Below are 27,061 nucleotides of genomic sequence, written 5' to 3' on the forward strand. Positions count from 1 at the left end.
AAATCTGATTTTGTGGCTCCTTGTTTTCCTCCACGGTTTGTTATTAGATATTCTTTCTTATGTTCATTTAATTTTCAGTTTTTCAGTTAACATATGATGTACTATGATATACTACTGGTTAAGCAGTAATAGCTGTTTTCTAAAGCTATCTATATTACAGGTATGAAATATTTCAGCTCATGGTGAATCTGTATACGGAGAGGTTTATTCAGTGGCTTAGAATTTGCCAACAATATCACAATTATTGAAATCTTTAAGGTATTGTGCATTATTAAATCGTGTGTCAATTATAAATCTTGGGACATTGTTTTATGTGATTGACTTTTTAGTTTTGAAATGAAATCAAGTAACTAGTTGGGTGATCGAATATTGGGAAGTTATCCCACATCGGTCATGGACAAAAACAAATGTATGCATATAAGTCAAAGGTGAAGTCCCTCTATCACCAATTGATTTTAGAAAAGGATGGACTCTTGGACTTATGTGTTGTGCATGTTGTTATACTATACGATTTATCAATTCTGTCATGGTATTAGAACTCAGGTAAACGGTTTTACAAAGCGAGTCCGAGTCAGGCTCCCATGTGTGTGCCGCCATCTCTACAACCGTACCAAGATAACCTGATTGCCGTACCAAGATAACCTGATTGCACTTGGAGTTGATGAGGCTTTAGCTCAAGTTTGTTTAGAGAGTGGTGCAATGGATCCACTAATAGATTCATATGTTGAGAGAATGCAAGAAACAACATGTTGAGAGAATGCAAGAAACAACGAGGGTAAGCTAGACACGTTGTTATGTTCAAAATTTGTTAAAATTTTATATAACAGAAATGTATGTATATGTATATGTTTGTTTTTGATACTTCTGATTGTTTTCCGTATTTCTTTTTCATAGAAATGGTATTTAAATATCCTTGAGGCTGATAAATTCCAACTACCAAAATCAACAAAGGAGGGAAGCTATATACTTATTGAATTGACTTATTTGAAATATTGAAAAATCAAGTGCAAATTGTTCGATAAAATAGCATCGAAATTATGCTATACAGAATCACTTTGTCCATAATACCTTTACTTACCACCACCACCTATTCCGATCAAACCACCACCTTATCCGTTTCACTCACCTTTTCGACCACCCATTCCACCACCTCCTCCGGTCAGTCCTCTGGCCGAAGATGATGTGATCCTTATGTCGAAGCCAAATGGCTCTTCGTTCTCAAAGTCGAGTAATAGTCGTGTTACTTCGTTTTTAATTTTCAATTTTTCGGACTCTTAGTCTCGTGATGATTGTCGGAAAGTATTCGAGAACTATGGGACTCTCAAAGACGTGTACTTTGCTCGGAAGAGGTTGTCGAGTGGCCAACGCTTCGGGTATGTCCGATTCGATGACATTCCTGACATCAATTCCTTCTCGAAAGCTCTAAACAACATACAAGTCAACGGGAGATGGATTCGTGCTTATAAAGCTTTAGAAAGAGATGTAACTAATCGTGTAAGGAATAAAGATCGTGTTGCTAACCTGAGTGTTAAAAATAATGCCGATAATAATGATCGAGTTTCCAAATTGAATGTCAATGATTATGAAGAATTCCCTCATGCTACTTGGAGTCGAGCCACTTCAAACCCGTCAAATCCAATTAGCTGGGAAGGTAAAACATTCGCCGAATCTCTTGTTGGGTCTAACCATCACCCCAAAGAGTCTCAGCTCATCAAATCAAATCATATTGAGATAAGAGTCGGGGGTAAATGGATCGAAATTGATCTTCCGGAATCGGTGAGAAACCATAACCTTGTTTTTAGCTTCAACAAAGACCGACTCTCATGGTCTCTGGTCGAAGTAAATAAATCCTATGTCGAAGATGTCAACGGTGGGATTCAATCGAAGCCGGCCATAGGCTCTAATTCGGGTAATATCGAATCGTCATGTTTGGGTTCAGATTCATCAAGTGAGTATATTGTAACAGCAGATACGGATGTAAATTGTGAAGATGATAAGAAAGATTTCTAACCTGATAATCCTTCTGTAAAAGTCGATGAGGTCGATGATGATGAGGTAGAAGATGGAGAGTTCACACCGGTGGATTATCAGTCACCGTCCGTCAAATCTACAACTTCAATTTCTTCAACGGATTTCAAATTAAAGGGCGACTCTTTACTCGATGAAATTCAATCTTCGAGGTCTTCTGTTGCTGGGTCCAACGCAGAAAGTGTAGTTGTCGAGGAAAGTAAGGGCACGCGTTTTTTTCCAATTCCCTTGTCGAGTGATATTCAAAACCAAAATGGGCCTATTCCTCATATTGGGTCAGAAACTTCCTGTGTATCATTTTTTGGACAATCATGCCCCAAATGGGCTAGAACCGAGCTCAGACTATCGTGACATGGGTGAACCTAGCCCAATTGAAAATGTTTGTGAAGACTTACAGGACGCCCCTCTCGATCCAGTATATTCTGCGGTAGCTCGTTTTCGTGATAAAAGGAAAAAAGCTCCTCCTTTGATCAAAAGTCATTTTATTCAACATGTGTGGGGTAGGAGTAATATGAAGCGTAACCGACGTCGAGATAATTTTCGATGGCACGAAAGATATTTTATCGAGAATGTGATGAATAACATGGGGGTTGATATTGGTTGTTGCTCATGCTGCTCTTCTTGCGCGTCATCGGACTCGGGAACGTCATCGGACTCGGATTCATAGGCTTCTTAGTGTCGTGTCGTGTTTTCTCTAATGTCCTCGTGTTTATGTGCCTTGTTTAGTTTTCGAGCTTATGTTGTGTGTCCGTTCTAATATTTGAGGTTTGAGTGTGGTTTCGTGCTTTGACTAGTTCCTTGCTAGTTTGTATTTCGTGTATTGGTTCTTTATTTTTTTTTTAAATTTTACTTGCCTTTCAAAAAAAAATATATACCTTTACTTAGAATTGCTTACAATTTTCTTTTTTTTTTTTTTTTTTTTTTTTAAAAAAAAAAAAGAGAGAGAAATAGAATAGCGATATGTTGTTTTTAGAATGCTCTAGCAAATTTACTTCTCTTTCGTTGGTCTTAAAGTTGTTAGAGAATGTTTTAACGTGTGTCTAAATGTGTGTCAAAATGTGGTTATGTGATAATGAATAACGAGAATCATATATCATCATAAAATTAGTTATTTGAAAGGTTATTAAAAGTAGTGTTGATAATTGTCTTGTTGTAGGATAAAGGTAAATGCAACTTGTTTGAAAACTTGTTTTAGGTGATGATTGATTTTCAAGCAGTCGAAAAAAATGATATTAGAAGAACCTTCGGTTGGAAAAATAGTGTTGAAAATTGTGTATTCACCAATATTTGGACACCATTTAATATATGATAGAGTGATATATATTAATGACTAGTTAGTGGATTTTGTAGTCTCTAACGAGGGCTTTAAAACGAACCAAAGTGTGTCCAAAACGGATCAATGGTGAATGAGATATCGAGTCTCAAAGTTGTTAGTTTGGTGCAAAATTAAAAGGAATGAAAAGAAGTGGAAGTTGTCCCACATCGGTGATGGGAACAAACTTAAGGCCTTGGCTTCCACTATAAATAAAGCCTTTAGGCTTTGTAGAAAGACACACAAAAAACAAGAGAGCAAAAACACTCTTAGTTTTCCTTCTCAGCCGCAACGAGGTCTCCCCATTTCGGTTTCCTTTCAGGCAAGTGGTCAAGTCCGGCAGTACGCTGCTTCGAGCTGGTGTACCCTGGGAACAAACGTCCTAGTTAGTTGTGTAAAATGAACACAATGGCTTGAGAATGTGGGGGTGTCTTGTATTTTGATGTCAAGAACATGATTCATGATAACGCGTTTTAATGTACTCGGTCCGACTTAACATATGCTGTAAGCATGCTAAATAGATACACGAATAATCTAAGTACATCTCATTAGAGTTGTATGATTAGGTTACTTCGATACTCGGGATTACGGGTAGCATTATAATAGATATCCTGCAGTGATCAACTGTCAATTTGATGCGAACTGGATATATGATATAAATGATTCCACATCAACAAATGGATATGTATTCACACTTAAAGGTGATGCTATATCGTGGAAATCTTTTAAACAAACGATTATTGCTAGATCCACGATGGAATCAAAATTCATCGCTTTAGATAAAGTCGGTGAAGAGGGAGAATGGCTACGTCAAGAATATACCAAGATGGCCTAAGCCGGTGTCAGCCATATGTATACATTGTAATAGCCAGTCGATGATTGGTAGAACTCATATTAAAATGTGTAATGGTAAGAATAAACATATGAGACGTAGACATAATAAAGTACGACAACTAATCTCTACAGAAACTATCATTATTGACTATGTGAAGTCAAAGGATAATGTTGCGGATCCGCTCACAAAAGGCTTAAGCAGAGAGTTAGTACATGAGTCGTGCATGGGAATGGGACTGAAGCCCATGAAAGGCTAAGTTTATATGAAGGAAAACCTAACTCAGTTGACTGGAGATCCCAAGATCTGAGTTCAATAGGACAACCCACTTGTATGAACTGGCGACGGTCACTGTGGGGGAGTTAATTACTAAACTAGAAACCCTTACACCTTTTAAAGGGAGTTTACTAATTATAAGTAGACTTCCTAGTCCATTCCTAAAAGTGACATGTAAGAGGATAAGCCTATGGCTTTTAATGATTCAACTGAAATAACCATGCGTGGTTAATCAGTAGCCATTCGGTGGTGAATCACCTATGCGAGAGAGAAGTGGGGTCGCTTCGAAGGGTATTGTTGGGGCGCAATACTTGATAAGCTCTCGCAGAACCAGGCTAATGTTCATGACCAAAATGAACATAACTATGAGGACTTGACATTGTTAGGAAGAGTCTTGTGTGAAGCGTATTGTCGCCTACACAAACGGCAGACGAGTTCAAAGACATCGCCGTCTACTCAGTGCCAGTAGACTAAGTACGTTTTCACAAGCGAAAGTTCAAAGGGTAACACCTACTTATCGTATGCAAGATTCAACCGCTGAAACTTAATCGGAATATTGTTGTTTCTGAGATCGATCTCCATTCATGTGGGGGATTGTTGGAAAACTTTGATGAAAAACGTGTGTTTTCACCAAACTTTGGACACCAATAACTATATGATCGAGTGACATATAATAGTAATTATTTAGTGAGTTTTGTAGTCCTTGACAAGGGCTTTAAAACGAGGTAAGGAGTGTTCAAAACGGATTAAAGGTGAATGAGATATCGAATCTCAAAGTTGATTGTTCGGTGCAAAAGTAAAGGGTTATGAGTTATCCCACATCGGTGTGGGAGTAAACCTAATGTTATAGTTTACGCTATAAATAGGAGCCTTTAGAGTTTTCACAAACACACCAAAAAATCATATAAGCATTCTTATATGATTAGCGTTTCCTCTCAGCCGCAACAAGGTCTCCCCGTTCCGGTTTTCTTTCAGGCAAGTGGTCAAGTCCGGCAGTACGCTGCTTCGGACCGGTGTACCCTGGGAACAGACGTCGAATCTGTTTAACGGAATTGTGTCAAACACAAGCCCGGTTCAACCTAATATCGGTTAGATCGTTTCAACTTTCTCTTAGTTTGATTATTTATTAGCAATATCATTATTACGTTTGTGATAATATATATAAGTGTTTCAGTTTCGTATATATTTTTCCTACAAACTTAAACAGATTTTTGCGAAACTGGATCCGTATCATGTATTACACCGTAAAACAGATCTCGATTGATTGAATCATAAGTTTATGAAATTGTTGATTATAAACTATTATAACACGCGTGATTTGGTTCTGCCGATTTGATACATGTTAATGCGTATGAACTAGTTAATCTTAAAATATCTATATTGCCTGTGGTCAGACTTTTGGTTTTTTAATATATTTAGAACTGATATAATTATAATATTTTAATATATTCAATTGCTTATATGGATATTGTATGTATAGTGTTGTTACCGACCTTTACCATAGATCCTTTATGATTAATATATTATAATATATTAATATGTCCATTATTATGATTATATGGATAAAATTGAAAGAGAATCTTTAGATTATTTTAATATATTACAGAGTGTATAATATATACCTCTATTGTGATCTTTCCATTATTCTGTTACTCTTGTAATATTATTTCTGTAAATAATGATATAATTTATAATTTATTTAAAATATATAAGTGTATCTGACACAATGACATGTTTATGAGAACAAGGTTAAATGTTGTGGTATGCTATTATTTAAATCGATTTGTGTGCATGATTTCTAAGTGATATGATGATGGCTATGGTTACTGGAATAATTGCAAAAGACGATATACATAAACAAAAGGAAAGTAAATTAGGGAGAATTAATGTGTTAACCGCATATAGATTCGATATATATTTACGTATAACCTTTTATTCAATTTGTTATTATATGTTTTGGTATTGGTATAAGCTTGGTTGCATAATAGAATGTTGGCATATAATACATGTGTCAAACGTAAGGTAAGCTTAAACTTTGTAAAGGATCTATCTTTAGTGTATTTTTGTATGGGAAATCCAGGACCCATTATATTGAATGCTACTGCTATGCAAAGAGAACGATTACATCGTGCTTACGATTATTAAATTAATATGTATGAACTATATCCCTTATAGTGTGCGCTTATGATTATATCTTTAATTGATTCTGATGATATTAATGTGACCCAATAACTAATTAGTTGCAATGTGTTAATGGGTTACCTTCATATTAAGTTTTATAAGTGGATATATATGGCTGTATATTAAATCTTGGAAATTATGCATATGAGTAAATTTATAGAACATGGAACATATTTACTGTTCCTATGTATTTCGATATATTCCAAGTGGTTTGTTGCTACTGCTATGTCCTTACAGTATATCCCCATTGATATGAAATTATTTATTATAATAATTTTGTTTGCTTTAAAATATGTGTCTAAATGAGCATATTTGTGTTGCATAATAGGTTTATATAATTCTGATCTTGTCATAGAATTATCATTAACATTATTAACCAGCTCGATTGTTGCATTGTTTTCATAAAACACGGTTACGAAAAGGTTTTCAGATTGTTGCACCATAATGCGGTTTGTTCTCATATTGTGGAATTTGAAAAGTTCACTGGTGTGACCTTAAAACGATGGCAGCAAAAGATGCTCTTTTGTATGACCATGTTGAACCTTGCGAGGTTCTTGTGTGAAACCGCTCCCCAAGTTGCTGAAGGGGAACATAATGCGGTTCGTACTCAGGCTGAAAGACCTGAAAAGTTCACTTGTGTGAACTTTAAGCGCTAGTAGAAAGAGATGTTCTTTTATCTAACTACGCTGAACCTTGCGAGGTTCTTGACTGAACCTTGCGAGGTTCTTGACTAAACCTTGTGAGGTTTTTGACTGAATCGCTTCCTAAGTTGCTGAAGAGGGAAGTGATGCTCAAATTGTGAGCGCGGGTTCAGGTTTGGAATCATTCAGATTCTTTGTGCTGCAACTATGTCTTGAAAGACATGGTCGATTCGTTATATAACGAGTATTCGAACAGTTTTTGGACTGTTTTCGAACATTAATTTAAATATATAACGTTTACATTTAAACCTGCTTGGTTTAACTGTGGGGTTAAAAACCTGTTTGGTTTCCCTGTTTAGGTTGAAACCTGTTTGGTTTACCTATTTGGTTGAAACCTGATTGGTTTAACTTAGTTAAGTTGAAACCTGCTTGGTTTAACTCAATTTGTTTACGATAAACTGGAACTTTAATTTTGGGTTGAAAACTCAAATTATTTCAGTTCATGTAGTACTTGTTGTTTTGTTAACAACTTAGCAACTGAAATAACTTGTTTTGTTGAAACAGTTTAGTTCAGTTCAAATTTCAGATGATCTCTGAAGTTAACTTGGTTTGTTCTAATATCAAGGAATGGTGAACTTAAACCAGGGTTATCCATCATGTGTGTGTTATCATGAGTCTGCCATTGATGATATCAAAGGCAATGAGATTATTTTTGCAAAAATGAACTCTAAATTAACGAGTTCGTCTTTCTTATCGGCTGAACGAATAACCGAAACCCTTGGTATGATCCACACTCATGTGTGTGATTTGAGATCCATTCTAACGATGAATGGAAACAAATACTTTATTTCGTTATCGATGATAGACGAAATATTGTTATATTTACTTGTTGAAAAGTAAAGATGAAGCAATAGATTCATTTATTGCTTATAAAAACGAAGTTGAGAATCAACTTGAACGGAAAATCAAGGTTGTTTGTAGTGATAAAGGTGGTGAATATCTTGCACATTTTGCTGAATTTGGTTCACAAAATGACATTATATATGAATTCACTGCACCTTACTCACCTCAATCGAATGAGACTATTGAACAAAAGAATAGAACCTTGAAAGAAATGGTGAATGTTGTGTTGGTGAGTTCTGGTGTAAGCCAGTCAATGTGGGGGGATGCCATCCTATCGGCAAACTATCTTTAAATAAGATAGCCCAAAAAGAAAAGGGATGAAACCCCATACGAGTTATGGTAGAAACGAAAACCATCCTATGAGTACCTCAAAGTGTGAGAAGTGCCTAGCAAAGGTAAAATTTTCCATTACCTAAGGCACAAAAGATAGGATCAAAGACTGTTGACGTGTATGAATCCAATATTCCGGATATAGATAACGGTCGGAAAATTAAATCAAGAAACGTTTCATTCTTTGAAATTGTATTTCCATACATTACAAACAAACGTGGAAGTTCGTCTATAATAGACAATGAAGGTATTCAAGATGAGGCACCTAATGAGCTAGTTCAAGAGGAACTAGTAGATAAAGGAACTTCTTCGGAAGGATCTCAATGGAGAGATGCCATCAAATATTTATTTTGTGATAATAAATTGAATTATTTGATATCGACGCGAGGAATTTCTAAGGAAAATTCTATTTATAGAAAATTAAAGGAACTTCCTCGATAAATGGCATACACATTATGCTAATAGAGGAACTAATATTGAATGTATGAAAAGATATTTAAACCCTCTTAAATGGTATATTTAAGGCGGTGTTTGTAGCGACCCCGACAAATCGTCAAGTGACGGCGTCGGCTACGTGGGTCCCATTACCTGATTATGTAACATCCCGCCTTTTTCCGTTTTCTTTTCCGTTATACTAATTTAAACTCCGTTATATGTTTATAACATCTCCCGTTAATACGCGTTTTGAAATATTCCGTTTAGGTATTTTCCGCACCCGACTACAAACTCGAGGGACTAAAATTGACACGGGGCAAACTAGTTGACTAAGTCACCTAGTCCACCCCAACCACCACCATTCAACCATCTCTCTCTCTCTCTCTTTCTCTCTAGCAAGAACACACCCAATTTCCAAATTCATTCAATCATCATCTAAATTCGATCCAGGAGGCTTACAACAAAATAAATTACATATTCGTGATCCTCTCTTCATCCTCTTCATTTTGGTACCAACTTCATCTTATTTGGGTAACATTTCTAAAACACTAGTTTTCTTTAAATTTGTGTTCTTGACTTAAAAGTATGTTAATTAGTGTCTATGGCTCATTGTGATGTCGTGTATGTAATTTGTATGCTCGATTTGTTGTTTTTGGTGTAACTAGATCATTATGAAAATTACTTGCTAAATCCTTGATTTTGGATGATCAAATGTTATTAGATTGTTAATGTGCATGTTCTAAAAGTGTTACTAGTATCATTAGCTTCATTTGGATGTAAAGATTGATCTAAGAAACCTCTTAAACTTGATTATGAAATTTGGTGATTTTTGGTTAGGGTTTCATGAACTAGGAATGGATTTTTGATGCATTAAATGACATGAAATGTTAATTGTAAGTGTTAGGTTGTGTTGTATGCTTAATTACCTTCGAAACGGCATATTGTTCATGTAATTTGGCTATCGAATCATTAAATGGCGTTTATGACTTGTATACATCGAATGAGGAGCATTGATTGCGGTTTTTGGTTGTTGTAAATGAAAGTTTGAATGATAAAAAGTGCACAGTTGCGTTCCTTGTCAAAATACCTTTCCGGTGATATAAAATGCATGCCTTGAATGTTTGCGGTTTGTAAATTGTGTTGGGTTGAGTTTTGATTCGTGCACTTAGGAGTTTCAGCAACCAGAGCCTGGAAACACCTCAGGACGCCGTCCAGATACCCAGGACGACGTCCCACTTTTCTAACCTAGACGCCGTCTAGGAATTGGGGACGCCGTCCCACTCTTTTAATCGAGACGCCGTCTAGCCATTTGGGACGCCGTCCCATTGTACTAAAACTGGCTGTTGCGTTGGTCATTTGACATAAAAATATTTGCTATGCTACGGACCTCCGATTAACATGAAACTTGGCCAACATGCTCATATATGATTATATAACTTAGAAAAATTGTCGGATACCCAACCCGACCCCGTTGACTTTTCCGTTGACTTTGACCCGACCAAGTTGACTTTTAATCAAACTTAACCAAATACTTATACAACCTTTCTAACGTGATTATTTACTTGTATCTTGCATGAAACTTGACTAGTTGATTCACATGCTAATATAATCGAGTCGTAACGAGCCATAGGACTAATTGAACATCTTTACCCTTCGTGACTATCGTTATTGATACAACCTATTTGTTTAGGTCAAGACTAGCATTGTTCTTTGTACACGTTACTTGTCGAAGTACTTTTTGGTTCGTGCATACAAGGTGAGATCATAGTCCCACTTTTACTCTTTTAAACTTACTTTTGGGATGAGAAAACATAAACGATTCTTTTGAACTAAGTGAACACAAGAACGGGAAAACAAACATTCTACATACGAGTTTAGAACGAAAATCCTCAATCCGATTATCATTAGTTACATCAGATGGTGTAAGCGAGAACTTATGTTATATGGCCATATGGGTTGACAACCCTCATCTTTGACGGTTCGCTACCGTCTACGGATGAAATATATTTTCGGGAAACAGTGTTGTTCTAGCACTAATTTATGGGGTATTCAACGGACGGAATGTTAAGCTTTGATAATTGGGTGCTCGTGAATATTAACTTTTAGAATGTACTATGACTTTATCAATATTGCAACTCTTGTGGTTCAGCTTGCTTTTACTCATTTACTTATTTAAACCTATGATTTCACCAACGTTTTCGTTGACAGATTCTCTATGTTTTTCTCAGGTCCTTGAACTTAGGTGATATATGCTTCCGCTTATTATTTGATACTTGCATTGGATGTCGAGTATACGTGCATTTCATGGAGCATCTTTTGACTTTACTTTAAACCGTGTCGCCTAGATTTCATTCGTATTATAACGTTGTAACTTAACTATTGGTTGAACAATTCTTGTAAACTTTGAAACAATCTTTATTTTGAAATGAAGGCGACATATTTTGGTCAAAAGTTATCTAAAAGACTTATAATCAGGTAATGGGACCCACGTAGCCGACGCCGTCACTTGACGATTTGTCGGGGTCGCTACAAGTGGTATCAGAGCTTTGGTTGTAGGGATTTAGAGTTCATTTGTGTCCACCCCGAGTCATAGGGTACATAGGTGAATCTAGACTACAACCGGCATATAGACTGAAGTAGGAATTACTTGACTATTTGTGCATTTATACTCTAACTCTTCTACTCATATCTACTCTTATTCTATCTAAGTTTTGCGTTATATAATTTAATTGACACGCCACCTTGACTATATGATGTAATGTCGAATGCACATATGAATTAGGGTAATATAATTCCCGGAAATTATATTACGGTGACTCATATGAACATACCGACATTATGACATAAAGAATTTAAGGCGGGTCAAGGATAATTTTCTCTCTACCTTTATTCCATATCACGGTTAGTATTATTTAGAATACTAACCAACGGTATTCTTTTGTTTTGAAGGAACAATGGCTCCTCGTCGTGTACGCCGCAATGAAACTCCCGAACAAGCTCTCGAACGGATGATAGCTACCGCCGTAGATGCGGCCATGGCCGGTCACTCGTCTAACAACAACAATAACACCAACCACAACAACAATAACCAAGGAGCCGGTAACTCTAGCGAAGGGTGCTCCTACAAAGCTTTCATGGGGTGCAAACCTCACACTTATGATGGAACCGGGGGACCGGTTGTGCTTACTCGTTGGTTTGAACAAACCGAGGCCGTCTTTAGCATAAGCGGTTGTCGGGATCAAGACAAGGTCAAATACTCCACCCACACTTTCTCCGGAATTGCTCTAACATGGTGGAACACCTATGTTCAATCGGTGGGTACCGATGAAGCTCATGCCCTCTCTTGGGCCGATCTAAAGGAAAAGATGATTGTTGAATATTTTCCGCGCGAAGAAACCCGAAAGCTTGAGGAAGAACTAAGAGCTTTGAAAGCGGTCGGAAACGATCTTAAAGCTTATAATCAACGCTTCGCCGAACTATCCTTGATGTGTCCTAATCTTGTTAACCCCGAATCTCAAAGGATTGAGCTCTACATGCTCGGTCTTCCAAAAAGCATCAAACAAGGGGTGATGTCATCCAAACCCACTACTCATCAAGCCGCTATGAACATGGCTCGCCAATTAATTGAAACGGTTGACGAAATCGTAGTACCGGCTCCTAAGGCCGAAGACAAGTCGGGTGGCAACAAAAGGAAATGGGAAGCCACTCCATCAATTAACTACAACAACAACACCTTCACCAAAAAGCCCTTCAACAACGACGGCAAGAAGGGTTATGTCGGAAACTTACCTTTGTGCAACAAGTGCCACAAACATCATTACGGCGAATGTAACAAGCTAATTTGTCACCGTTGCCAAGGAGTTGGTCATAGGGCCAACAATTGCACAAGCACCGCCCCCGTTGCTCGAAAGGGGCCCAATCCTCCAAAAACGGTCACTTGTTACGAATGTGGCCAAACGGGCCATTATAAGAACGAATGCCCGAAAAAGAAAGCCAACCCCAACAACCGAGGTCGAGCCTTTAACATCAACACCGAGGAAGCCCGAGATGACAATGAACTAGTCACGGGTACGTTTCTTCTCAACAACTCTTATGTTACTTGCTTATTCGATTCGGGTGCCGATAAATGTTTTGTGTCCAAGACTTTGGCTCCTACCCTTTGCACTCCACCACACCCTTTAGATACTACTTATACCATTGAAGTGGCTAACGGGAAACTATTAAGTGCCGACACATATTACCGGGGGTGTACGATAAACATTTTGGGTAAGGACTTTGAAATTGACTTAATACCCATGGAATTAGGGAGTTTTGATGTAATAATCGGTATGAATTGGATGGTCAAAAATAAATCTCACATTCTTTGCGATCTTCACGCAATCCGAATTCCTATCGAGAATGGTGAACCATTGATTGTCTATGGCGACAAAAATTGCACCGGACTCAATCTCGTTTCGTGCCTTAAAGTTCGAAAGCTACTTCGCAAGGGTTGTTTCGTGATTCTTGCTCACGTTAAGAAAGTCGAGGCCGACGAAAAGCGCATCGAAGATGTGCCAATTGTTAGTGACTTTTCCGATGTATTTCCCGACGAATTACCGGGTCTTCCACCTCATCGACCGGTTGAATTTCAAATCGATCTTATTCCAGGAGCCGCACCCATAGCGCGTGCACCATATAGACTCGCTCCATCTGAATTGCAAGAATTACAAAGTCAAATCCAAGAGTTACTTGACCGTGGTTTCATTCAACCTAGCCATTCACCATGGGGCGCTCCGATTTTGTTCGTCAAGAAGAAAGACGGATCCCTACGAATGTGCATTGATTATCGTGAACTAAATAAATTGACGGTTAAGAACCGATATCCTCTTCCTCGCATCGATGACCTCTTTGATCAACTACAAGGGTCTTGTGTATATTCGAAAATCGATCTCCGCTCGGGTTATCATCAATTGAGGGTTAAGGGGGAAGATGTCTCCAAAACCGCTTTCCGAACTCGTTATGGTAGTTATGAATTCCTTGTCATGCCATTTGGTCTCACTAACGCACCGGCGGTGTTCATGGACCTTATGAACCGCGTGTGCAAACCGTATCTCGACAAATTCGTTATCGTGTTCATCGATGATATTTTGATCTATTCTAAAAACGAAGAGGAACACAAAGAACATCTCCGACTCGTGCTCGAGCTCTTGAGAAAAGAGCAACTATATGCCAAGTTCTCCAAGTGTGAATTTTGGTTAAAGGAAGTTCAATTTCTTGGTCATGTTGTAAGTGATCAAGGCATTAAAGTCGATCCCACGAAGATCGAAGCCATTAGTAAATGGGAGACTCCTACTACTCCTACTCACATTCGTCAATTCTTGGGTCTCGCCGGGTACTATCGTAGATTCATCGAAAATTTCTCTTTGGTTGCACGTCCTCTAACCGCATTAACTCACAAAGGAAAGAAATTCATTTGGGCGACCTAGCAAGAATCCGCGTTTCAAATCTTGAAAACGAAGCTAACCACCGCTCCTATCTTGTCACTTCCCGAAGGCAATGATGACTTTGTTGTATATTGCGATGCCTCGAAACATGGTTTTGGGTGTGTATTGATGCAACGAACGAAAGTCATTGCTTATGCTTCTCGACAACTCAAAATTCATGAACGAAACTACACGACGCATGATCTCGAACTCGGAGCCGTCGTCTTTGCACTTAAAATGTGGAGACACTATCTTTATGGAACCAAGAGTACTATCTTTACCGACCACAAAAGTCTCCAACACATTTTCGATCAAAAGCAACTAAACATGAGACAACGAAGGTGGATTGAGACCTTGAACGATTATAATTGCGAGCTTCGTTACCATCCCGGGAAGGCAAACGTAGTAGCCGATGCCTTAAGTCGAAAAGAAAGAGCGGTGCCTCTCCGTGTCCGAGCTTTAAACATCACCATTCACACCAACCTTAATAGCCAAATTCGGGTAGCCCAAGATGAGGCTCTCAAGGATGAAAACATCTCTCTCGAACACTTGAACGTCCTCACCTCTCGATTCGAAGTTAAAGAAACCGGACTCCGATATCTCGCCGGAAGAATTTGGGTGCCTAGTTATGGGGATCTACGAAGCCTTATTTTAGATGAAGCCCATAAGTCACGATACTCGATTCACCCCGGTGCCAATAAGATGTACCACGACCTTAAACAACTATATTGGTGGCCGAACATCAAAAGGGACGTAGCTACTTATGTTTCCAAGTGTTTGACATGTTCCAAAGTCAAAGCCGAACACCAAAGACCGTCCGGACTACTTCAACAACCCGAGATCCCGCAATGGAAGTGGGAAAGGATAACGATGGATTTTATCACCAAGCTACCAAAAACGACGGGCGGTTATGATACCATTTGGGTTATTGTTGACCGTCTCACCAAATCCGCACACTTCCTTGCCATGAAAGAAACGGACAAAATGGAGAAACTTGCACAACTTTACATTAAGGAGATCGTAGCCCGACACGGTGTACCATTATCGATTATCTCCGACCGAGATGGCCGTTTCGTTTCTAGATTTTGGCGTACATTGCAAGAAGCGTTGGGAACGCGTTTAGACATGAGCACCGCATATCATCCTCAAACCGATGGACAAAGCGAACGTACAATTCAAACCTTAGAAGACATGTTACGAGCTTGCGTGGTTGATTTCGGAAAAGCTTGGGACAAGCACTTACCTCTCGCCGAGTTCTCTTATAACAATAGTTATCACGCGAGTATTAAAGCCGCACCTTTTGAAGCGCTATATGGCCGCAAATGTCGTTCACCTCTTTGTTGGGCCGAGGTAGGCGACGTGCAAATCACCGGACCCGAACTTATTCACGAAACCACCGAGAAAATCATTCAAATCCGAGATAGTCTTAGGACGGCCCGAAGTCGTCAAAAGAGCTATACCGACAAACGACGCAACGATCTTGAATTTCAAGTCGGTGACCGAGTAATGTTAAAAGTCGCACCTTGGAAGGGTGTAATCCGTTTTGGGAAACGCGGGAAGCTAAATCCGCGGTATATTGGTCCTTTCGAAATCTTGGAGCGTATTGGAACCGTTGCTTATCGTTTAGATCTTCCGCCTCAATTGAGCTCCGTTCATCCTACTTTCCATGTATCCAACTTGAAAAAGTGTCTTGCCGAACCCGATATCGTCATTCCTCTCGAGGAGCTTACCATTGATGACAAACTTCATTTCGTGGAGGAACCAGTTGAAATAGTGGACACCTCCGTCAAGACATTGAAACAAAGCCGAATCCCGATTGTTAAAGTCCGTTGGAACGCCAAAAGGGGACCCGAGTTTACTTGGGAAAGACAAGATCAAATGCAAAGGAAGTATCCTCATCTATTCGTGAATTCGGAAACGCAAGATCTCGAGGAAGAAACAACGACTACTACGCCTACTTAAATTTCGGGACGAAATTTCTTTTAAGGAGTTGGTAATGTAACATCCCGCCTTTTTCCATTTTCTTTTCCGTTATACTAATTTAAACTCCATTATATGTTTATAACATCTCCCGTTAATACGCGTTTTGAAATATTCCGTTTAGGTATTTTCCGCACCCGACTACAAACTCGAGGGACTAAAATTGACACGGGGCAAACTAGTTGACTAAGTCACCTAGTCCACCCCAACCACCACCATTCAACCATCTCTCTCTCTCTCTCTTTCTCTCTAGCAAGAACACACCCAATTTCCAAATTCATTCAATCATCATCTAAATTCGATCCAGGAGGCTTACAACAAAATAAATTACATATTCGTGATCCTCTCTTCATCCTCTTCATTTTGGTACCAACTTCATCTTATTTGGGTAACATTTCTAAAACACTAGTTTTATTTAAATTTGTGTTCTTGACTTAAAAGTATGTTAATTAGTGTCTATGGCTCATTGTGATGTCGTGTATGTAATTTGTATGCTCGATTTGTTGTTTTTGGTGTAACTAGATCATTATGAAAATTACTTGCTAAATCCTTGATTTTGGATGATCAAATGTATTAGATTGTTAATGTGCATGTTTTAAAAGTGTTACTAGTATCATTAGCTTCATTTGGATGTAAAGATTGATCTAAGAAACCTCTTAAACTTGATTATGAAATTTGGTGATTTTTGGTTAGGGTTTCATGAACTAGGAATGGATTTTTGATGCATTAAATGACATGAAATGTTAATTGTAAGTGTTAGGTTGTGTTGTATGCTTAATTACCTTCGAAACGGCATATTGTTCATGTAATTTGGCTATCGAATCATTAAATGGCGTTTATGACTTGTATGCATTGAATGAGGAGCATTGATTGCGGTTTTTGGTTGTTGTAAATGAAAGTTTGAATGATAAAAAGTGCATAGTTGCGTTCCTTGTCAAAATACCTTTCCGGTGATATAAAATGCATGCCTTGAATGTTTGCGGTTTGTAAATTGTGTTGGGTTGAGTTTTGATTCGTGCACTTAGGAGTTTCAGCAACCAGAGCCTGGAAACACCTCAGGACGCCGTCCAGATACCCAGGACGACGTCCCACTTTTCTAACCTAGACGCCGTCTAGGAATTGGGGACGCCGTCCCACTCTTTTAATCGAGACGCCGTCTAGCCATTTGGGACGCCGTCCCATTGTACTAAAACTGGCTGTTGCGTTGGTCATTTGACATAAAAATGTTTGCTATGCTACGGACCTCCGATTAACATGAAACTTGGCCAACATGCTCATATATGATTATATAACTTAGAAAAATTGTCGGATACCCAACCCGACCCCGTTGACTTTTCCGTTGACTTTGACCCGACCAAGTTGACTTTTAATCAAACTTAACCAAATACTTATACAACCTTTCTAACGTGATTATTTACTTGTATCTTGCATGAAACTTGACTAGTTGATTCACATGCTAATATAATCGAGTCGTAACGAGCCATAGGACTAATTGAACATCTTTACCCTTCGTGACTATCGTTATTGATACAACCTATTTGTTTAGGTCAAGACTAGCATTGTTCTTTGCACACGTTACTTGTCGAAGTACTTTTTGGTTCGTGCATACAAGGTGAGATCATAGTCCCACTTTTACTCTTTTAAACTTACTTTTGGGATGAGAAAACATAAACGATTCTTTTGAACTAAGTGAACACAAGAACGGGAAAACAAACATTCTACATACGAGTTTAGAACGAAAATCCTCAATCCGATTATCATTAGTTACATCAGATGGTGTAAGCGAGAACTTATGTTATATGGCCATATGGGTTGACAACCCTCATCTTTGACGGTTCGCTACCGTCTACGGATGAAATATATTTTCGGGAAACAGTGTTGTTCTAGCACTAATTTATGGGGTATTCAACGGACGGAATGTTAAGCTTTGATAATTGGGTGCTCGTGAATATTAACTTTTAGAATGTACTATGACTTTATCAATATTGCAACTCTTGTGGTTCAGCTTGCTTTTACTCATTTACTTATTTAAACCTATGATTTCACCAACGTTTTCGTTGACAGATTCTCTATGTTTTTCTCAGGTCCTTGAACTTAGGTGATATATGCTTCCGCTCATTATTTGATACTTGCATTGGATGTCGAGTATACGTGCATTTCATGGAGCATCTTTTGACTTTACTTTAAACCGTGTCGCCTAGATTTCATTCGTATTATAACGTTGTAACTTAACTATTGGTTGAACAATTCTTGTAAACTTTGAAACAATCTTTATTTTGAAATGAAGGCGACATATTTTGGTCAAAAGTTATCTAAAAGACTTATAATCAGGTAATGGGACCCACGTAGCCGACGCCGTCACTTGACGATTTGTCGGGGTCGCTACAGATTATAAGTCTTTTAGATAACTTTTGACCAAAATATGTCGCCTTCATTTCAAAATAAAGATTGTTTCAAAGTTTACAAGAATTGTTCAACCAATAGTTAAGTTACAACGTTATAATACGAATGAAATCTAGGCGACACGGTTTAAAGTAAAGTCAAAAGACGCTCCATGAAATGCACGTATACTCGACATCCAATGCAAGTATCAAATAATGAGCGGAAGCATGTTTCACATATCGTGTAAGACCTGAGAAAAACATAGAAATCTGTCAACAAAAAAACGTTGGTGAAATCATAGGTTTAAGTAAGTAAGTGAGTAAAAGTAAGTAAGTCGAACCACAAGGTTTGCAAAGTTGAAATAATAGTAATACATTCTAAAAGTTAATATTCACGAGCACCCAATTATCAAAGCTTAACATTTCATCCATTGTATACCCCATCCATAGTGCTAGAACAAACACTGATTCTCGAAAATATATTTCATCCGTAGACGGTAGCGAACCGTCAGAGATGAGGGTTGTCAACCCATATGGCCATATAACATAAGTTCTCGCTTACACCCGTCAAGTGTAACTAATGATAATCGAATTGAGGATTTTTGTTCTAAACTCGTATGTAGAATGTTTGTTTTCCCGTTCTTGTGTTCACTTAGTTCAAAAGAATCGTTTATGTTTTCTCATCCCAAATATAAGTTCAAAAAGAGTAAAAGTGGGACTATGATCTCACCTTGAGTGCGAGAGTTATAAAAGTACTTCAACAAGTAAACGCGTGCAAAGACAAAGGCTAGTCTTGACCTAAACATATAGGTTATATCAATAACGGTAAACACAAACGGTCAAAGATGTTCAATTAGTCCTATGGCTCGTTACGACTCGATTATATTAACATGTGAATCAACTAGTCAAGTTTCATGCAAGATACAAGTAAATAATCATGTTAGAAAGGTTGCATAAGTATTTGGTTAAGTTTGAAAAAAAGTCAAACTTGGTCGGGTCAAAGTCAACGGAAAAGTCAACGGGGTCGGGTTGGGTATCCGACAATTTTTCTAAGTTATATAATCATATATGAGCATGTTAGCCAAGTTTCATGTTAATCGGAGGTCCGTAGCATAGTAAACATTTTACGTCAAAAGATCAAAGCAAACAGCCCATTTTAGTGTATCAGGACGGTGTCCCAAAAATCAGGACGGTGTCCTGATATGAAGAGTGGGACGGCGTCCCAAATATCAAGACGGCGTCCCAATATGAAGAGTGGGACGGCGTCCCAAATATCAGGACGGCGTCCCAATTGCCTTCCAGGCCCTGTTTGCTGAATTTTTCAAGTGCACGACCCAAACTTCAAACAATCACAATTTATGATCCGCAAACAATTAGAACATGTATTTTATATCATCGGAAAGCTATTTCGACAAGGAATACAACTAACCACATATCATAAATCAAAATCATCATTTAAGACAACAAAAACCTCGTCGAAAGTTCGTTAAACGTTCCAAATCAAGGTTTCAAGTTCATCAATTGCAATTTAAGTTTCGGGAATCCAATTTATACATATGATATGCCGTTTTGAAGGTAATGAAACATGTAATACAACTAAATACTTACTAACAACATTTCATGGCATTCAAATCATCAAAAGTTCATTTAAAGTCTATCAAACTCTAACGAAAATTCACAAAAATCAATAGTCATGAGTTTGATGTTTCCTTAATCAACCTATACATCAAAACGAAGCTAAAGATACTATTAACACTTTTAAAACATGCACTTTAACAATCTAACAACATTTGATCATCCAAAATCAAGGATTTAGCAAGAAATTTTCATATTGAACTAGTTACACCAAAAACAACGAATCGGGCATACAAATTACATACACGACATCACAATGAGCCATAGACACTAATTAACAACTTTATAAGTCAAGAACATGAATTTAAAGAAATCTAGTGTTTTAGAAATGTTACCCAAAATCGAAGTAGTTAGCATCAAATCGAAGAGGATGATGAGAGGATCAAGAATATGTAGTTTGTTTTGATGTTTACTTCCTTGGTGAGATTTGGATGATGATTTTATGTTTGAGAAATGAGAGAGTTTGAAAGTATTAAAAATGGAAAAGGGAGGATGAATGAAAGGGATGAAGGAGGTTGACTCTTTGACCTAGTCAAAAGTTTGATACTTTGGCAAGTTTGGTCCCTCAACTTTGAATCGGGTGCGGAAAATAACCGAACGAATTATTTTAAGTTACACGGGAGTACGGGAGATATTAAAATCCGATAACGAAAATATTTAAAATGTTACATAACAAAGGATACGAATTTAGATACGAAGGGTATTATTTAAAAAGAAAAAGACGGGCGTTAAAATAATTTAACGGAAAAATGCGGGATGTTACAGTGTTTAAGTATATGAAGTCGATTTTGTCATGATACAAGGAATATGGTATGACATTTCTTGTGAGAAAAGTTATGGAGAATATGAATGATGCATTTATTATTCTAAAGCTTTGAACATAAAGTCTATGGAGTACTAGACTTTGACTTCTTAATGATGATCATCTGCAGAGATCAATTAACAACATTGGGTTGAATATATTTATAGACAAAATCGCTTTCATTCAGTAATAGAAGGATTTGGTATATTCTGAAACCAGATTTGTGAACATCATTGATGATGTAAATCTTTCACATGTTATGTGAATTATGATATTGAAGATAATTATAGATATAAAGATGTCAATCTTTATTATTTTATTATCTTTGACATTTTGAATTACTTAATCAATATCATTCAGATGCAAATATAATTTGAGTACGGAACTTCTGATAAGTTTGCTTGAATATGAGTCACAAAAGATGTAAATATGAGTCACATTTTGCTGAATTTTGTTCACAAAATGGCATTAGAAATGAATTCACTGCATCTTACTCACCCCACTTGAATGAGACTATTGAACGAAAGAATAGAACCTTGAAAGATATGGTGAATGCCATGTTGGTAAGTTCTTGTGTAAGCCAGTAAATGTGGGAGGATGTCATTCTATTGACAAATTATCTTATAAATAAGATACCCAGAGGAATCGGAATGAAACCCCATACGAGTTATGGTGGAAAAGAAATCATTCTATGAATACCTAAAAATGTGGGGGTGCCTAGTAAAGGTAGTTTTTCAATTACCTAAGGCACAAAAGATTGGAGCCAAGACTGTTGATTGCATATTTATTAGATATGTTGAACACAATAGTGCTTATCGCTTCCTTTTGTATGAATCCAATATATCGGATATAGACACGGGTCTGAAAATGGAATCGATAAACGTTTCATTCTTTGAAATTGTATTTCCATACATTACAAATGAACGTAGAAGTTCGTTTACGATAGACAATGAAGGTGTTCAAGATGAGACACCTAATGAGCTAGTTCAAAAGGAACAATTAGATAAAAGAACTTTTTTGGAAGGATCTCAATGGAGAGATGCCATTAAATATTTATTTGTGATAATAAACTGAATTATGATTTTGTCATGATACAAGAGATATGGTATGACATTTCTTGTGAGAAAAGCAATGTAGAATATGTATGATGCGTCTTTTATTCTAATGCTTTTGACATAAAGTCTATGGAGTACTAGACTTGGATTTGTTAATGACGAGCATCTGCAAAGATCAATTAACAATTAATATTTCATTGGGTTGAACATATTTATAGACAAAATCACTTTCATTCAATAATAAAAGGATTTGGTATATTTTGAAACCAGATTTGTGAACATCATTGATGATGTTAATTATTCACATGTTATGTGAATTATGATATTGAAGATAATTATAAATATAAAGATGTCAATCTTTATTATTCTATTATCTTAACGTTTTGAATTATCTAATCAGTATACAGATTCAAATATAATTTTGAGTGCAAAACTTTTCTTAAGTTTCAAAATTCTACGTCTCTAGGTCAAACCTAGAAAATGACTAAGAATTGCTCAAATGTGCTAAAATATGGATCACAAAAGATGTAAATCTTATGTGTAGGCATTTGAATGTTTCATTGATTAGAATCATATTAGATATATATGATTATGATATCAAGTTGCAAGACATGTGGGGGAATTTTTGAATGATAAGCGGTAATCCTTGTTAGTTGTGTAAAATGAACACAATAGCTTGATAATGTGGGGGTGTCTTGCATTTTGATAGCAAGAACATGATACATGATAATGCGTTCTAATGTATCTAATGAGTTTGTACTAGATCCGAATTAGCATATGCTGTAAGCAAGCTAAGTAGATACAAGATAATCAAAGTACATCTCATTAGAGTTAAGTCAGTAACAGATATCCCGCAGTGATCAAGGGACACTGTGATGCAAACTATATATCTGATACGAATGATTCCAGAGCGACAAGTGGGTATTTATTCACACTTGGAGGTGCGACTATATCGTAGAAATCGTTTAAACAAGCGGTTATTGCTAGATCCACGATGGAATCAGAATTCATCGCTTTAGATAAAGCTGGTGAAGAGGTAGAATGTCTACGTCAATCCGTTAAAGATATACCAGATGGCCTAAGCCGATGTCGGCTATATGTATACATTGTGATAGCCAATCGGTAATTGGTAGAGCTCATATTACAATGTGTAATGGTATGAATAAACATATGAGACGTAGACATAATAAAGTACGACAACTAATCTCTAAAGGAATTATCACTATTGACTATGTGAAGTCAAAGGATAATGTTGCGGATCCGCTGAAAAAAAGGCTTAAGCAGAGAGTTAGTGTATGAGTCGTGCGTGGGAATGGGACTGAAGTCCATGAAAGGCTAAGTTTATATGAAGGAAAACCTAACTCAGTTGACTGGAGATCCCAAGATCTGAGTTGAATAGGACAACCTACTTGTATGAACTGGCGACGGTCACTGTGGGGGAGTTAATTACTAAACTAGCAACCCCTACACTTTTAAAGGGAGTTTACTAATTAAGAGTAGACTTCCTAGTCCATTCCTAAAAGTGACAAGTAAGAGGATAAGCCTATGGCTTTTAATGATTCAACTGAAATAACCATGTGTGATTAGTCAGTAGCCATTCAGTGGTGAATCACCTATGTGAGAGAGAAGTGGGGTCGCTTCGAAGGGTATTGTTGGGGCACAATACTTGATAAGCTCTCGCAGAACCAGGCTAATGTTCATGACCATAACGAACATAACTATGAGGACGTGACATTGTCAGGGAGAGTCTTGTGTGATACGTATTGTCGCCTACACAAACGGCAGAATGAGTTCAAAGACATCGTCGTCTACTCCGAGCCAGTAGACTAAGTGCGTATTCACAAGCGGAAGTTCAAAGGGTAACACCTACTTATTGTATGCAAGATTCAACCGCTGAAACTTAATCGGAATATTTTTGTTTCTGAGATCGATCTCCATTCATGTGGGGGATTGTTGGAAAAATAGTGTTGAAAATTGTGTATTCACCAATATTTGGACACCATTTAATATATGATAGAGTGATATATATTAATGACTAGTTAGTGGGTTTTGTAGTCTCTAACGAGGGCTTTAAAACGAACCAAAGTGTGTCTAAAACGGATCAATGGTGAATGAGATATCGAGTCTCAAAGTTGTTAGTTTGGTGCAAAATTAAAAGGAATGAAAAGAAGTGGAAGTTGTCCCACATCGGTGATGGGAACAAACTTAAGACCTTGGCTTCCACTATAAATAAAGCCTTTAGGCTTTGTAAAAAGACACACCAAAAACAAGAGAGCAAAAACACTCTTAGTTTTCCTTCTCAGCCGCAACGAGGTCTCCCCATTCCGGTTTCCTCTCAGGCAAGTGGTCAAGTCCGGCAGTACGCTGCTTCGAGCCGGTGTACCCTGGGAACAGACGTCGAATCTGTTTAAGGGAATTGTGTCAAACACAAGCCCGGTTCAACCTTTCAAATCGGATAGATCGTCAAATCGGTTAGATCGTTGTATCTTTTTCCGTTCTTATTATGTATTATTATGTTTCGTATATATTTTTCCTACACCTTCTTCCAAAATTGGTTTAGGACTTATATGTGCCATGGTTTGTAATTTTCTCAACTACTTTATTTATTTAAGCCGATTAAACTTATCAAAAGTTTAAGACGTCTATATATCTACTCTTACGTTTTTCTCGATAACAGATAAACAACAATTTGAAATGCTATGATATTGCTACGGAGTTAGCTTTTAGCAATATCGAAGCTCTTCCAGAAAATTATGCTGACCAGGTTATTATTCTATTTAAACCTATACTGACATGATAGATATCATAAACCAAATTATTATGTTCTCTAATCAATTGAACCACAACGTTGACCTTTTACAATACGTCAATTTTGACGACGCCTTCAAAGGCTCTTTAGAGGTTGCAAAAGTATGTTATTAGTAATTCAGTATTATGTTTTGTTTTGTTTTTTTTAATGTATATAGGAAGCTGTACATCAAACTGTCAACGTCATTTTTGATGATCCAGGAGTGCAGGAACCACTGGTAAAGCTTTATCATAAAGATAAATATAAGATGATGATTTGTTAGTACTTATTTTATTTCATTTATGTAGCTGTCACTACAAGAAAAATGCTAATTGGGGACGACATTTATATTTCCTTGGATTATTATTATTATTTGCTTGTTGAATCATATATGCAGAACGGAGTGAAGGGCAGGTTACTGAATACCTAGTTGGAACATTCACTGATTACTTCAATGATGTGAAGATGCAAGTTTTTGAAGTTTTGACATAAATAATAGTTTAGTCTCTTTAACTGAAGACTAGTTTGTCATGATTTTACATTTTGTCAGGTATATTGAAGAAAGATCATTTAGGCTATTTGTTGAGTCTTTCCTGCAACAAACAGTCATTATTTATGTTGATCATCTGTCTCAGGTTTCATACAAACAATCTTTTTTCGTGTTTTCTGATAAGACGCACAACTGGAAGTACTTTGTAGCCTACTTAGGTGTTGTATGTTTTTAAGATGTTTTTGTCTGAAGATCTGCGGACCACGTCTGTAAAGATATGTGGCCTAAAGGTCTGTATGACTGAATAGTGAAGACTGTTTGTTTTTATGTCTGCAAAATAATTTAATCGTGTCTGCAACACTTAGAAGCATATTTCTAAGTCTGCGAGTTTGCAGACAGAATAAGACATTATTTTATCTCGTCTTTAGAAAAATGTGGGCATGCAGACATAAGATATAATAAGATATGCGTATTGAAAAACAAACAACTCGATTTCAAATGAACGAATTGTGTGATGCGTTGTAGAGAAGTTACATTAAGGAGGAAACTATTGAGCGGATGAGACTGGATGATGAGGATGTTACAGATTTCTTCAGACAATACATAAGTGTTAATGTAAGTTACTAATTACCCTAATAAAAAAAAATATGAATAAGGGAGCTGATAAACTGTACGATCTCTAATCGTACAAGCTGCTTTTGTTGCTTCTTGATTTAAAACTTTTGCATTGTTAATCCAGAGAAAGTTGAAAATAGATTGAGAATACTATTTGACTTGAGGGAGCTTGCATCAGCTGAGAGCCCAGATAAGATGAATCTTGTTTACACACAAATCCTTGAACATCAACCTAATTGCCTAGTAATTATAAGTGTCGTTTAATAATGTTTATTTCTCCTAATGTATCTAGGGGTATAAGGCTGCTAACTTAAGCCGTTGTTGTATGAATTGCAGCCTGATGTGTAGTCGAGAGAATTGTTGGCCTGCGAAAAGGAATTCCACGAAAACACGCGAAAGAGGTATGGTTTACACTGAGGTTTTGACTCTTTATAAATGTTTTTTTTAATTCTATGATGACTTCCAACTAATCAGATGGTTAATTAGATGCAGAATAGTTATATAAACGTTAAAAGCTGATAATTATGTCATGAGAATCAGATAATCAACTTTAAAATTGAAATCCCTAGACCTCATACATGTTATGTTGTTTAGATTTTGCTTGCAAACAATCCAATTATTACTGTCTTAATTGACGAACATTTTATTATGGTTTTGGAACCAGGTCATATAAGAATGTGATGAAATATTTAAGAATTCCCTCATTACCCGAACTCCCCTAAGGGTGGGTTTTGTTTTTCCAATTTAATTTCACTAAACTCGTCAAATATCACTAATTTTTGGCGGAAGTTGCATTAGTAGTGCAGTTAAAGTGGTGTTATGATGATCTCTCTTATCTATAATAAGAAAACAATTATGGTGTCATTTAATATGTTAAAAACATGTTAAATTCTCACCCATTAGATGAGTTTCCTA

At 37.1% G+C, this 27,061-nt stretch overlaps 1 pseudogene; it reads left to right on the forward strand.

The window, feature by feature from the left end:
- Positions 1-26,894, forward strand: LOC139848445 (exocyst complex component SEC6-like; annotated as a pseudogene).
- Positions 26,895-27,061: the final 167 nt, after the last annotated feature.

This window comes from Rutidosis leptorrhynchoides, chromosome 5 (assembly GCF_046630445.1).
Source record: "Rutidosis leptorrhynchoides isolate AG116_Rl617_1_P2 chromosome 5, CSIRO_AGI_Rlap_v1, whole genome shotgun sequence".
Taxonomy (NCBI): Eukaryota; Viridiplantae; Streptophyta; class Magnoliopsida; order Asterales; family Asteraceae; genus Rutidosis; species Rutidosis leptorrhynchoides.